The sequence below is a fragment of the Falco cherrug genome, chromosome 3 (genome assembly GCF_023634085.1).
Source record: "Falco cherrug isolate bFalChe1 chromosome 3, bFalChe1.pri, whole genome shotgun sequence".
NCBI classification, from domain to species: domain Eukaryota; kingdom Metazoa; phylum Chordata; class Aves; order Falconiformes; family Falconidae; genus Falco; species Falco cherrug.
The window spans coordinates 46,678,589-46,693,188 of record NC_073699.1 but is presented as its reverse complement, the minus strand read 5'-3'; the positions used below and the strand labels follow the sequence as shown (position 1 = coordinate 46,693,188).

General features: G+C 39.7%; 1 long non-coding RNA gene across 1 annotated transcript in view; it reads left to right on the top strand.

The window, feature by feature from the left end:
• Nucleotides 1–14,361, top strand: part of LOC129735639 (uncharacterized) — a 45,919-nt gene extending 31,558 nt beyond the window's left edge. Inside the window, exons 2-3 of the long non-coding RNA XR_008731409.1 lie at nucleotides 11,817–11,919; nucleotides 13,066–14,361. This is a non-coding gene — a long non-coding RNA (uncharacterized LOC129735639). The remainder of the gene's footprint in view (nucleotides 1–11,816; nucleotides 11,920–13,065) is intronic.
• The last annotated feature ends 239 nt before the right edge of the window (nucleotides 14,362–14,600 follow it).

The window sequence follows — 14,600 nt, the reverse complement described above, 5'->3', positions numbered from 1 at the left end:
TCTTAAGGGCAAGTGTCAGAAGGGTGGGGCCAGGCTCTTTTCAGTGGTGCCCAGTGACAGGACAAGGGGCAACAGGCACAAACTGCAGCACAGGCAGTTCCTTCTGAATATGAGGAGGAACTTCTCTGAGAGTGACAGAGCCCTGGCACAGGCTGCCAAGAGAGGCTGTGGAGTCGTCTTCTCTGGAGACATTCAAAACCCACCTGGATGTGATCCTGTGCAACCTGCTGTAGGTGAACCTGCTTTAGCAGGGGGTCAGACTAGATGATCTCCAGAGGCCCCTTCCAACCCTGACCATTCTGTGACTGTGATTCTTGGCAGGTCAACTTCTATTAAAACATGTCTGTAAAATGAAAAAGGCTCCCATGAAGGACATTAGCAGGATGTGGCTCATAACAAGACAGGTACTGAGTTATCCCAAAATGCAAGAAGAGTCAACAGTTACTTAGGGTGGAAGGCAGCAAAGGGTGCTCACAGCACAGCTTGGAGGAGTTCAGCTGGTTTGCTTTGAACAAACTTCCTCACTTCCTACCTCACTGGCCGTCTAGTGTATGTAACAGGGTGGTTAGTTCTGCATGAGGCACGAGATGGCTGGTTTTCCAGCAGCAGTCTTAGCCTTCAACCCTAGCAACAGCAGAAGCTACAATCCTTTCTGTAAGTCTTTGCTCCTTTCCTTGTCACAAGTTTTTCTGTCCATATTTTGGGCAAATTCCATATATTTCCTTCTAAAAATACAATTTTCAAATGTTTCTAGTTACTTAATTTTCTCTCTATGGATTTCCGTTCTGTACATTTCAAGCACTCCTCTTCATTGCTGGCATTGCTGCCAGTAAAGTGACTCCTGTCCTATATTGGTTATGCCCCACCAAAGTGCTATTCAGGTTTAAAACTGCCCTCTAGTAATTACTCATTAATTTAACTTATCCCTGCTTATTTAAGTAATAAGGCAGTAACCTCAAAAAACACCAGAAAGAGACAGACAAAACTTCGAATTCTTGATGTTTGTTTACTGTTATGTTCTCGTGTCACCACAAACAATATCCCTTAATAATTTATTTGAATTATTGATGTTTCTCAGTAGTACAGAAGCCTATCCTCTAGGTGCCTTTTGTTCAAATTTCTATAATTTTATTCTACCAAACCTATATAGAAAAATACAGCGTTTACTTTAGTTTACAGTGTGTTGTCAGTCAACCGGCACGAACAAAGGAAATAGTACTGCATCTTTCAGTGACATGAAACACCGTTGAAAGAAGGAAAAAAATTGCACAATGACAAGAACAACTGTGAGCCAATAGGAATATAAAACGTCTTCACCTTCTTGTTATCTCACAGCATTCAGATGCTCATAACAGTTTAGAAAGCATACCACCCACACCACAGGATCTTGCTCCTCTTTAATTTTCTCTAATTTGTGTAGTGAATAACCAAATACTCATAATGCAATTAGAAGATAATCAGGCTTGTAATTATGTTAATTGCTGGAGACTTACATCAATCCTCCAGCAAAGTGATAGGATTTCAGGGGAACTATTAACATGGGAAGAGAGAGGAAGCGCACATGAGAGAGAAAGAGATTGGGGGCGTGGGTAAATTGATGAACAGCTTAGGCTTGTATCATTGAGCAACAATGAGAATACAATGGTGCAACAATTGAAAAGGGCCTCAAGGGGAGAAGCTCGGAAAATGAGGTTTTAGGTACCAGCAACTCAACTTCTTTTGTCTGTTTTCTTCCCATAAATAATCATGTTGTGCATCTATATTTATTGTAATAAGCCCAATTCAGAGAAATTGGATCCATAGCTGAACAGAGAACAAAGGGGAACTGTTCAGCTATGCAGCAGTTTGCCATGTCTCCCACACCACTGAAAGAGCCACTGTATTACCTTCTGTCCTCGACTCCTGGGGGTATTCTTTTCTCATGGTGATGTCTGATATTACATTTAAAGCCATAATACTACAACTGCAATGGCCGTCTCAGGACTGTCATGGATCAGTCATAATCTGTGAAGGACATACAATATGTAGTGGACTGACAGAATGTATGAAATAATCCACAGTGGAGATGCTTGCTTTTTTTTTTTTTTTTTTTTTTTTACCTTTTTGTCAGTACCTCTTGGAGGCTGTAATGATTGTTTAATCGTTTTGAAAGTGAGTTTTGTCAGCTGAAGTCTGATGTAAGTTGCGGACCATGACTGTACTTTGTGTGGCTATTTCTGAGTTTAGAGAACAGTTTTCTGTGTTTAGACTACTGGCCAGAAATTGCCTAGCTGGCTTAAAATAATAATAATAAAAAATTATTATTATTATTATTATTAAGTTGCTTGTTTATAGTTTAAAAGATAGTTTATACATGGGAAGAGAAACTACTAAGTATCAAGGAAGTCAGGCTACTTTAACCTCATATGATCTTTTTGCCCACAACTTCCATGATAAAGATAATGAAGAAAAAGAAAATTAATAAATTCAGCTGTTTTCTCTTTTTGTCTGTATTTTGTATATGCAATTTAACTAAAGGGCATTTTGCAACATTTTATTGACGCTAAGAATATACTTGGATGTAAAAGTACATAAGCTTTTGCAACTCCATGGAAAACACTTTTTGTCCTATCTTCTAATGGGCATTACAATATTATTTATGAATTCTGAATAATGACCTGAAGAACCGAGGGATCCTATAGAAAATCTTTAAAGATATTTAAATGCCCTTTGAAATATTTCCTATAAATGACTTGTTTTGTCCTTTTGATTCAGATTCAACTATCAAGTGTCATCGGTCATTTCTACCATATAATGTCTTTAAATTCCAATTAAGCTTGATTTCTCAGTTCTAAAAAGCCTAGGAAGAGTCAAAAGAAACTCTCTTAAGGCCTTCATCAACTAGAGATTTCTCCCCCGTTGTTTCTTCAAACAGATGAGCACTGCATACCTTGACTCCAGCCATGACAACACAATTCCCGTGAAGCAGCTCTTAAAAATCACTCTGGAGCTCTCACAGCAGGGGACTGGAGAGCATAAACCCAGTGTAAGCCCAAGCTTCCTTACACATAATTCCTCAGCTCTTTGGAGATGCATGCCCCTCTTTGGCCTGCCCTGGTGTACCCTTGTTGCAGGAGTGTGGCAAAGACAGGGGCTCTGAGATGCTTCCTGTCTCCCCTGGGGCTCTGCAAGTGTCTGAAGGAACTGCACTTGACAAAAATATCAAACACGTAATATGCATAGAGGACAGCTTTAGGTTGAAACAATCCAGGTGAAAAATCAAGAAGGGGAACACCACCGCCTTCTTTCTCTTTCCATGTCCTGCCCATGTCGCTGTATACAACACCCATCCTAGAAATGGGGAATGGTTGTGCTATCCAGCAGCCTTCTCCACCGAGGATGTAGCAATACTCAGCTTTATACAGACGACACATTTAGGCTTTCATGGAGCTACAGTTTCATTTTACCTCAGTGATACTTCCAATTATTCTGAAAGCAAGGTTTCAAATGTCAGGAGTTTCCTGACTCCCCAGAAAATTTAAACAAAACAAAGCAAAACAAAAAAACAACCCTATACTTTTGTGTTTGCTTCTTCTGACTTCTTTCATAAAAGGTATTTTACTGACACTTACTCCCTCCCTTGTTGGTGAGCTTCACTGTGTGGTATAGGCTTAACACAATGACCTTCCCATGAATGCAGTTATGAAGATATGTTGTTATTGTTACTAGATTTAGGATAGACATTGTAGTCAGAAATACAGTATAATTTATGTTAATTAAGTAGTTGTAGGTGTGTGTAGAGTTTTAAAACAGTTTCACACCAACCTTATGTATGACGTAATTTTACTGTCTTTTGTTGAGGTATGCTACAGATTCCCATCTAGTCTTAGGAGAGAAAGGAGTAGAAAGGATGATGCAGGAAATAAAACTCATAAGCAAGGAAAATAATGGTTAAAGAAATGTATTTGAAGTTGAAATCTGAAAGAAAGGAAGGTTTGTTCATTTATGACTTCCTTTTGTGCTTCTCTTGGAATCTTCCTTGGATTGTACCTGTAAGGTACGAGCTCCTTAAAATTGGGCTTATATATGCTTGGAATTTGGGTTTGCTTGTGCAGGAGGGATAAGGGGTTGACTTGTAAATCCCAGTGGCAATATCAAGTGAAAAAATCCCTTCAGGGGCCCTTGGCACTTTCTGTTGGTAACACAATAACTGTATTTCAGGACATTGTCCAGGATACAGAGCACAAGCAAGAGAAGGCATTATTATCCACAAGCCCCATATGCTGGTTCAATGCCCTATTTCTTTTCACCACAAAATGTCTTTTCTTCTGGCTGTCAAATCTCAGGACTTTTCCTACAGGTTAAATTCAGGATTTCTGAGATTCTTGCAGACTCCCTACTGCTGTTCCTATAGCTTTCTATATGAAATGTTTTTCTCAGCCATTCATTCACAGTGTGGCTGTATAGTTTCTTATTAAAGGCCTTGGAAATTGCTGCCTGACCTGATCAGGGTTCTCCAGCTTATTTAACACTTCATGAAGCATCCCAAGTCTGAAATAACTAAAATTAATGTAACCAGTGTAACAGACTTAGGCTCATTGTCCTGACACCCAGCCCCACCAAATGCAGCAGGTCCCAGTATCTTTTAAATGAATTGTATCTGCCAGGCTTCTTTGTAGGGTGGTCTCCGAGAAGGTTGCTGCACAGGGCTGAAATAGAGGCACACTGAAGGAAAAAAAATAATCAGTTCTGCCTTTGTCAAGACGAAGAGTTTAAGGAGGAAATTTTCTTTCTTCTGTGGAAGAAAAGGCTGTACCTTTGGTAGGACATTCTGTCTCAGCGAATAATGTAAGGGAATAGTAGTCCAGCCAGAAAGAAATGAAAGATTCACAAAAATATTCCGTGATTTGGATGAAGTTCAGACCACAGATCTGGGTATCAGAATCAGGAGGAGCGGAAACAGCAGAAGGATTCCATGACATCAGTGAAAATGTGTAAGTTGTGAAAGAGCTTCTTCAAATCATTGCAAGCACATAGTCTAACGGCAATGCATACTGAAGCAGCACAGAATCATTTTGCCCCATCAGAACATCACACATCTTCATGCCCATGACTGTACAGTAAGTAAAGGAAATTTGCTTAGTTCTTATTTCCTGCCTTTGAACCTAGCCCCAGCAGTAAGATGTTTACTAATTTGTTTCTTAATTTGGGGAAAGTGAGCTAAATTCATCATTCATAATTAAATCACATCAATACTTGTCTTCAAACCCCTGTTACCTCAATATTGACAATTTGCTTGTCAGTATAGAATTTGTTAGCCACTGACTTGTAGTGCTCTGGAAGAGTTTGCTTCCAGATGTCAGTAGTCCCTGGCTTGTGAGTAGGTGCACATATCCTTGTGTATTCACATGCCAATGTGCAAGAGGATCAAAGCCAGCTGTTGACACAACTTCATGAAAATTGTCTTACAGCAGTTTTGAATAGTTTCTTATTGCTGTCTACTAGTCAAAATGATGTTGTGGTATCATCACACTGTTAATTGTCCTGCCTCAATTTTTTTCCCAGCTTATGAATAGAGAAATGGCTGAGATTACAATATACTTGGCTTTCTCAGCACTCAGTTTATACAAGAGCTATGCTCATTGTAAAGGGTCTCTACTGGAATATCCTCCCATCTGTTCCACATCTTTTGTCTACCACGTATTTATCTGCCTCTGTGCACTTTTGCCCCATGCTGGATCCATGCCTTGGCATTCTTGTACTAGAATTGCCCAGCGATAGTGGCATGCATATACCCCAGTGACAAGCAAGCTACTTCAAATTATTGTACATCTTCAATATATATACATAAATATGCCACCGCATTTCCTCTGTAATAGAAGCTGATGATGTGCACATGTGGATGCACATCTACCACATGCAGAGGCAGCTGCTCCAGCTGCTGTAATTGCTGCCACTGTAGGATCAATACAGTACAACACAATTCTCTTTTTGTAATAGCCATACCTGAGCAAATTAAGTTTGGAGTTGATATTATTGCTTTTGTAGAAAGGACATCAGCTTCTTCTAGAGCACAGGGTGAAAAATGATGCTATTGAAGCTCTAACCATCCTGCTGAAGATGTTAATTACTAGTGCAGGTTACCACATTGTTATAGGAGGAAAATACATGGATACAAATCAAGCCAGTCTACAGCCTGGATGTTCAGTTGTGTGTTAGGAAAACTAAACTGCTCATCACTGAGTGCCTTGGTCTAGGTCAGCTTTGCAATGAAGAAACAGTTATTTTTTCTAAATGTGTCTTGTTATTCTAGGAGTTATATGAAAATATCAGTAAGGGTAAGCTATGGTGCAGGCACCAGTCAGTCAGGTATAGTGTAATTACATTTTTGTGAGAAAAGTAAATACAACAATAGGAACCCTTTCACAAAAGTCTAGCCACATGCAGGAAGCTGAAATGTATGAGAAGAATTTGGGATGAGAGAAAGATGGGTACAATTTCTTTTCCTTTTTCCTGAAGGAGCTGTATGCAGACAGGAAAAAGGAAAAAGAAACAAAACAAAACAAAACCAAATGAAAAAAAAGAGAGAGCAACAGACATTTCAAGGAAGAAGGCAGAAGAAATCCAAGGACTGCCAGAAAAGGATGATCTTCAGAAAGAGCTAAAAGAGTGTCTTTGGGTGAAACACTGTGCTAGATAAATCTTAAGTGTGGATACTTGGTTTTGGTTTTGGTTTTGTTTTGAAACAAAACATTGCATACATTCTTTGTCTAGACAAATAATTCTATGAAAAAGCTGCCAGACTCCATCAGCAACTTTCCTCCAGCCTGCAATACACTGATGTTAGCTAAGTGCTTTATTAAAAAATAATACTATTTTCCATTGTTTTGTGAGACCACCTACCGATTATGGCAAGACTTTACTTTGCCTTTAGTTTGCAATTCATATACTTTCAGATATTTTAACTCATTTTTATTCCGTAAGAAGATGCTTGTAACATTAGTTTTAGGAGCATGTTTTAAAACAAAGAGTTTAGAGAGAAATAAATGGGAAGTTCTTTTTGTGCTTTCCTGCAGATTGGTGTCTTGGCACACAGTAGGCTAGTTTGCTTACTTATTTGGATTTACAGCCTAGAATGAAAATAAAAGAAAGGCTACACAGAATAGAAAGCAGAAAAGAATTACCTTCAACAAAATTGGAATGAAACTCCTGTAAATTTTGCCAGGGCTATTGTCTCAGCTGCCAGGTTTCTTCATCTTGTGCCAGGTTTTCTCTCTAGATGCTGGTTAATTTTTCCATACATCAAATGCTTCACACCTGATTAGATTGGCTTTTGCACTGCTAGAAAGACAGGACATTGCTAACCTGCTATGCTAGAAGCCAGACTGTCTTTTGGAAACATTGGCTCCGTTTGGAGCCTCTCCTAGGGACACCTTGTGGAGGGTAATCAATTTCTATCAGGACAGGACTTCGGCCTCTCTCTTGTGACCATCATAATATAATTAAAAATTATCCTCAAGAAATTTTACTGTGGATTTCCACCAGCTGTGTCTGACTCCTTTCATTCTGCTCTTTTGACAGCAGTAGTATTGCCCATCTTGGATGTTCTCCAGTGAGCTCCTGCATTTGGGAGTGTGTTGTCTTTTGTTTTAAGTGGCCAACCAAAGCCTTTCTGCTATTGTCCCACTTCATACACTCATACATTCGTTAGGCTGGCTTCATCATGAATCATTAATTACCAAACATTTATTGTCTCTTTTTTTCCTAGCAGTTGTTTGTAACATGAAGAGGTTTCTTTTTCACTGTTCTTATAATGACATCCAATCTAAAAGTTGTGTGAAAGATTTAGGCTTGAAGGGAAGCCACTGGGTCAGGGACACTGCACAAGATTTAAATCACTGAGGAATTCACCCATCTGATTGCGTTTTGCTGGACTTCTTCAGTAAAGAGAGCAGCTAAGCTGGTGACTGGAATTCACCATTTTCTGCAGCTCAGAGTTAGGTGCCTTTGTTCTTTTTGATTTGCCAGCCCCTGTCACTGGACTGTCTCTTTTGACAAGGCAAATTTGCTTGCTTTTTGATTTTTCAAACTAAACTCATGATGGTGGTGACCACCTTTTATGCAGTTGCTCTTGCTTTAGAAGGGGACACACAGATGTTCATTTATGTTTGCCCCTCACTCAGAAGGCTGTCTTGCTGGGGTTCAAACCTTGTGCTGTTATCTCCTGGGCCATCAGAAAGGCAGTAGAGGTGAAAGGATGGTCTACCATCTCTCTTCAGTCTAAATGGAAGAACTTCAACCAAAACTGCAAGGTCCAAGAATCCAGAGTTAGACTGCATGTGCTGCTAAACCAGCAGTAATGACACCATTGGGATATAGCCTCCATTTTAAGCAGAAGAAATAAGAAATATCAGGATGTGAGGCAGAATTTGATATGAGATAGATTGGACCACCACCACCATGCTATGAAGTAACATAAGTGGGTCGTTCCAGGAAGAGATGATGTGGGACCAGCTATGAGTCCCAATTTTATATAGTAGTTTTAATTCAGAGCTGCAGAGAGATGCCTACTCTGCAAGATTTCAGTCATTCATGCAGTCATTGGAATTTCCTTTTGATTAGGTGAAGCATCTGGTGTAGTTCAGTGAATCTCATCCCTTGGCATCAAGCCATCCTTATCCATCCAGAAAGGAACTTGAATGCCCCACAAGCTCAGCAGCCTCTCCTGCAGGCAGGAGTCTGGCTGCCCATGTGAGGACCAGCTCCCACTCCTGGGCTCTGTGACCTGCATCAGCCTGCTGGGAAACAGCCCTCAGAAACCTCCACATGGCCCTCCCCTACTTTGCTGAGGAGCTGCATTTAACTGCATTTAAATTCAGGCCCTGGACCATGGTACTCACCAGAGCTGTGCTGTGACCATGTCTGTGCCTGGCGAGGGACCTCTGGTGCTACCAGTACTTGCTGACATGACTTCCCAGCTCCACCTTGGACCTGTCTCATCACCATGGATCTGTCTGGTGATCTCCTGACCCTAGTCATTATCACTGGCTCTGCTCTGCTCTTCTCATGGGGCACAAGTACAAGTTCTCCACTATACCTTCACTTTCTCTTCCTTTCAGCTTACCATAAAGTTCTTATTTGTTTTATAGTAGAAATGGATGAGGTTCTGTGTGGAATACAGCATATTTGTTTTTCCTTTCAGTGCATTACTTTCTTTTTAAATTCATAAAGGCACGGCATCTTTATAAGCTGATGGGCATGAAGAAAAGAGATGCAATTATTTGCTTAGAAAACTCATGAAATGACAGTCTGAAACATGGTGAAATGTTCAATGCTGCTAAAGCAGTGATATGGTTATTACATTAATTTAAATAATGCAGAAATTTATCTGTGTCTTTTTGTATATCTCTGCCCTTTTACCATGATTCCATAGTGTGAAGTAAGTCCTATTCCAAGAAAGGCCTCAAGCACGTCTTTAGGTTCATTTTATTCAGGAAAGTGCTTAAACATAAGCTTCAAGCTAAGGATATCTTTTAATACTTTTTTTGCTTTGTTTGCTTTACTGGGTTTGATTTGAAAAGTTTGACTAGCCTGACTCTGAAAAAGAGGGTCACTCCTAAGAACTTAATTGCTTAATTCACTGGTAGATTATTAAGGTCATCCAAAATGTGCGCACAGTTTTGAAATAAACGCAACACCATTTTTTAATGTATGGGGTTTTTTCTACAGATTGACACTTTAAAAGCATTCAAGTGTTTCAAAATAGTTCATTCAATTTGTTTTCTTGCTACAAAAGTCAAGAGCCTGTCAGTTGCTCTTTCCTGGAACACCAAACACCCACAACTCCCTTTGGAGTCAAGCATCAGGCAAGGGAAAATGGAGATTAGGAGAAAACATAGCTACATATTCTAGAAATTTTCAAGAAACAGCTTTCAACTGTTGAAAAGATGTTCTTAAAGCTTACCTCGCTTTTGAATTCTTACCTCCACATTGAAGGTTTTGTCTACTGAACTATAACTTTGCTGTAAAGTGCTGAGTGCAATGTACTCTTCTGAAAAAAATCGAGGAGGAAATCTGAGGAGGTTAAAATATACACTTAATATAAATACTTCACTAGTGTGTAATATGTACAAGTTTCATTAGGAGCTGCATCTATCATACCAATATAAATCGATGTCCTTCTTAGAACTATTTAATATCTGCAAAATAGAGACCAGTAACTACCTGTACTCCCCATACCTAAAGCGTATACTAATTATGCACATAGTTTGAAATGGAGAACAGAGCAAAATCTTAATCTAATGTTACTAATTTGTTGATTGTATTTAGTTTTAATTGGGACCTGGAAAGTTTCACTTTGGATGTAGGAAGCTTCTTCCATTTAAATAACAACATACTTACTCGCTTGAAACCACAACTCAGTCCTTGCATACTCTTTCCTGCTGGATACTGTGACCAAGAGTCTAAATCCTTCTAGGTGTAGTTGAACCCTGTCTTTCTAGACCAGATTGCAAGTGGCTTCTGTGTGCTTCTGTGTTCCTCACTGTGCTTTTTTGTGCAGCTACGCACATGGTCACACATAATTTCCCATGCTCATGGACAGTGTTTCCTTGCTAAATTGAAATGTAAAAAAGAAATAGTCTCACTCCGTCCTCCAGTTTTCTGGTTTCTAGCAAGCACTGTTGCATGCTGCTCTGCCCTGACGGATACAGTTACTTTTCATGAAGTGCATGTGGCCCAGACCAAGTACAGTTCCCAAACTGGAACTGTATCATATGCATATGTTGCACACCCATCTGTGTGTAGGTACCTGTGTAACGCACCCTCCCTGCATGGGGGAGGCTGATATTGATCCTATTGATCCATCTGCTTCTCATTGACACTTTGAGAGGAGCCCTGAACTCCTTGGGGAACGGCTGTAATTGTTCTTTCACCTCAATTCGCTACATCTGGTGTTGCCTCCCTTCTTTTGACTTACAATGATACATGATATGGCTCTGGTCCATTTGTGAGCTTTGGGAAGTGACTGGCAGGGTCAGAACGTTTGATAATCTTTGCCATAGATCAGTTGCACCAAAAAATCATATTACGGAGGCCTGCCAACTCTGTTACTTCTAGGTCTGTACTATTTTGCACAAATCCTTAACCTTTAGGAAAGAGAATTTAGCTCCGTTTGTGTGCAGTGTGGGATATAGGGCAAGGTTGCAGAGGACCAAGCCCACCAGAAGCCTGGTTCTGACCATGGCCTTTAGACCGTTCCCTGTTAGAAATGCCCCAGCTGGTTTTGCCAGACATGTTCCAGGGAGATATCTTTACTCTGGCAGTCAGCCTGCAGGACATTACACATTCAGCAGTGCACAGGAAGCACTATAACTTGCATGTGAAGAAAAATAGTAAATCTGCATGTAAACTAAATAGAAGCAAGAGGGGAAGCAACAGGCAAGTAGACCTAAACTATAGTTGTCCTAAGTACACAGATAATTATGAGCCCAGCACACAGAGCTGATTTTCTATTGTGCATTGAGAAAAAATCTTGCAGATATAGAATGGGATTTCAAAATGGAAACATGCCTAATACACATATTCAAGGATAATTAGCAGGCCAGATAGCTGTGAGAAGTGATATTGTCTTTTATTATATCTGCATATTGGTGCATGGTGGCAGATTACTTTTGTTATCCTTATATAATATTATTGCAACATTAATGATGTATAGCCTTTGAGGAGGAAGTTATAACCTATAATCCTGTAAGAAGGGAAAGGCAGACCTAATCTAACCCATGGCTGACTTTTTCTGGATTAGATGATTTAATGTTTTGCTGTTGTTGCTGTTCCAGGAAAGCACTGTACATACTGCCATCACATTTCTTTATGTACATATGTGAAGACAGCATTGAACAATCAATAAAAGGAGTAAAGGGGCAGTTTTGACCAGCTGGGGTAAGTCTAGGCCACTTGTCATGCCAAGTTTGGTAGTTACGTCAAAGGTGCATTACCAGTGGTCTAAGAAAACTGTATTTCGTATCTCTTTATAAGCATTCCCTTCTGAATGAATTTCTACATGGTTTGCATCAGTTTCTGTCAATAAATATAGCCCTTCTCACACGGTATTCCAAACACTCACCCTGATATCAACTTTGTCCTAAGTAAAAATGTAGTCCTGTGATCTATATGCCTCTTACAATCAATGCCCTTAATTTGTTAGTAAGAGTGATCATCTTAAACATAGTGTATTTTCCAGGGCCAGTGATGCATTTCAGAGCTATTTGGCACCTGCCTGAACCCCAGCATAATCCCGGTCTTATATTGCATGATACTTGCTCTGTCCTAAATAAGCTATTTAGCCTTAGTAAGCTCAGCCCTCTTCCTAGCCCACAAGAGCCCTAGAAAACCAGTTTTCAATATTTTTTTGCATCCTGATCAAATCCTACTTTGATCTAGAAAATCCTCCCTGCTGCAGATATCGTATGAATAGATTTTCCTCAGTCTTCATTAGAAATGTGTAGCTGTGTTGAAAGAATCCAGCTACAAACTCTATTCTTCAATCCATCGTGCCACAAACCCTCACCTAATTTAAGTACTTAACAGGCTAGACTCACCCACACCTGTCAAAGGTGTCTGCTGATTCTAGCCCATATTCAAGTTTTCAGTCTTTTAAAGATCTAATGATGGACCCATATCTTTTATCTCTGTCCTCCAGAAAACTATCTGCAGTCTCAGTCCCAGGCCGCCCGTCCATCCATCAGAAAGCCAAAGTCTTTGGTGGCTGGTGTTCTGAATGTGAAACCTGAGTGGCAGTGGTCATTGCTCAGGACTTGCATTCAAATGATCAGCGAGTATGGGTCATTGTCTATAATTACACTAGACTCAGATTTCAGGAAAACAAGAGATTTAAAATATTTATCCCTTGTATTCATCAGCCAAGAGACTAGGATGAGAGCTGGAGCCAGGGCTGTTAGGAGTTGCAAGAATTTAGTTAAGGCCCATGTTTCTAACTGTGCTGCAGTCATTGAAAAGTAACGGTGGAAGTAATTAAAGTGACTGTAATATCTGCTCTCTCAAACCATTGTCCTCATTCCATCCCAGCCCCTTAAGTGAGACGCTTCTGCCAGAGAACTTCTCAAGTGACAGTTCCAAACAGGAGCTGCATGGACTACAGCATTGGAGATTTCTCGGGATTTGTCCACACACCACATCGTATTTGATGCTCTTTGCCACAGACTGAGCTACAGCATTTTCTAGTACTCACTGATCCAAAAGAGCCACAGAAAAGTCATGAAGTGTTTTACTCTGCTGGCAGTTAGATCTATGGCTTTAGGAAGTAAGACTTCTATATAACTCTTGAACTACAACTCTAGTATTGGTCCCTAACCCTTGCCTTCACCATAGTTGTATGACAGACACCCATGAAGAACTAACTGTAAAGCATTTAGACCTATTGGTGAGAGAATGAGTATGTAATCTTGTTTATCTGCTGTAATGATGCTTTACTATGGTCTTACACTGAATTATTTGAGTGCACATTCTCAGGTCAGGATTAGTTCTAGCATCCCTATATGGCAGCCTGCAAAGGCCTGCACCTTTTGAGCAAATCAGTTAGCATTTCTGTTCCTTAAATTGTTTGGGTGGGGACAGATGGCTGTGACAGACCTTGTATATTCTCCTCTTCACAGCTTCTCCAATAGTCCGTAAACCCAACCTCCAACACCCTATGATTTCAGTTCTTGGCTTTGTATCACCAAAAATTGCTAGCTGTGCCAAATTTAGGAAGCAGAGTAGTTTTTGAAATATGGAAAAGTATCCAGTAGGGACCAAGCTAAAGCTATCAAATTCATTGAACAGATTATAAACCATATTTAAAGCTATTTCTCGATGGGTTAAAGGCTGGTTCATTAACAAAAGATTTAAATGTTTGCCACTCCTTTGCCTTGGTACAGCAGTAAAAATTCTGAAAATTTGATAGCTCTGTGCTGTGTTGAACAGAATCAAATCCTTCATATAAGCCAAACTTCAGTTCTCTACTAATAAAATCTTACATGCCACTTTATAGCGCATGTTTATTCTGTAGTGAAAATGACACAAATCCTTAATACAGCATCAGTGCTGCCTGTTGAGCTTTGTATTCCTATAAATGTTCCCATGGGAAATCTGAAGGTTGGCACTGGTAGACTGTATTTTTAAAATATCACAATGGGGTGGAACCCAGCATCATGTTGCTTATTACACTGGTGATCTATCTAATGGTATTCTTTGCTGCTGAAATCTAATAAAAATAACATTTTTGAAATATTAGATATTGGATTAAAGCTCCTAATTGTCTCTTTCATAACCAAAGAAGGTCCATATTAATAATTCTTTCCAGAGCCATTCAAACGAAGACATCTGTTTCGGCATACATTGTGAAACTCAAATCTGTCCAGTGCCGTTTTATTCATTTGTTACTTTCCATGAACAAATGTGACTGCACATTTATTTAAATCTTTAGAAATGTGGATGAACAAACAGAAGACAAAGTAAAGTTAAACCTGAATTGGAGACATGCTGTTAAGGAAGAAACAGTTCCACCCACAGTAGGTGGCTACTGCCTTTGCAGTAACCCAGTGCAGTAATTCTGATATGGT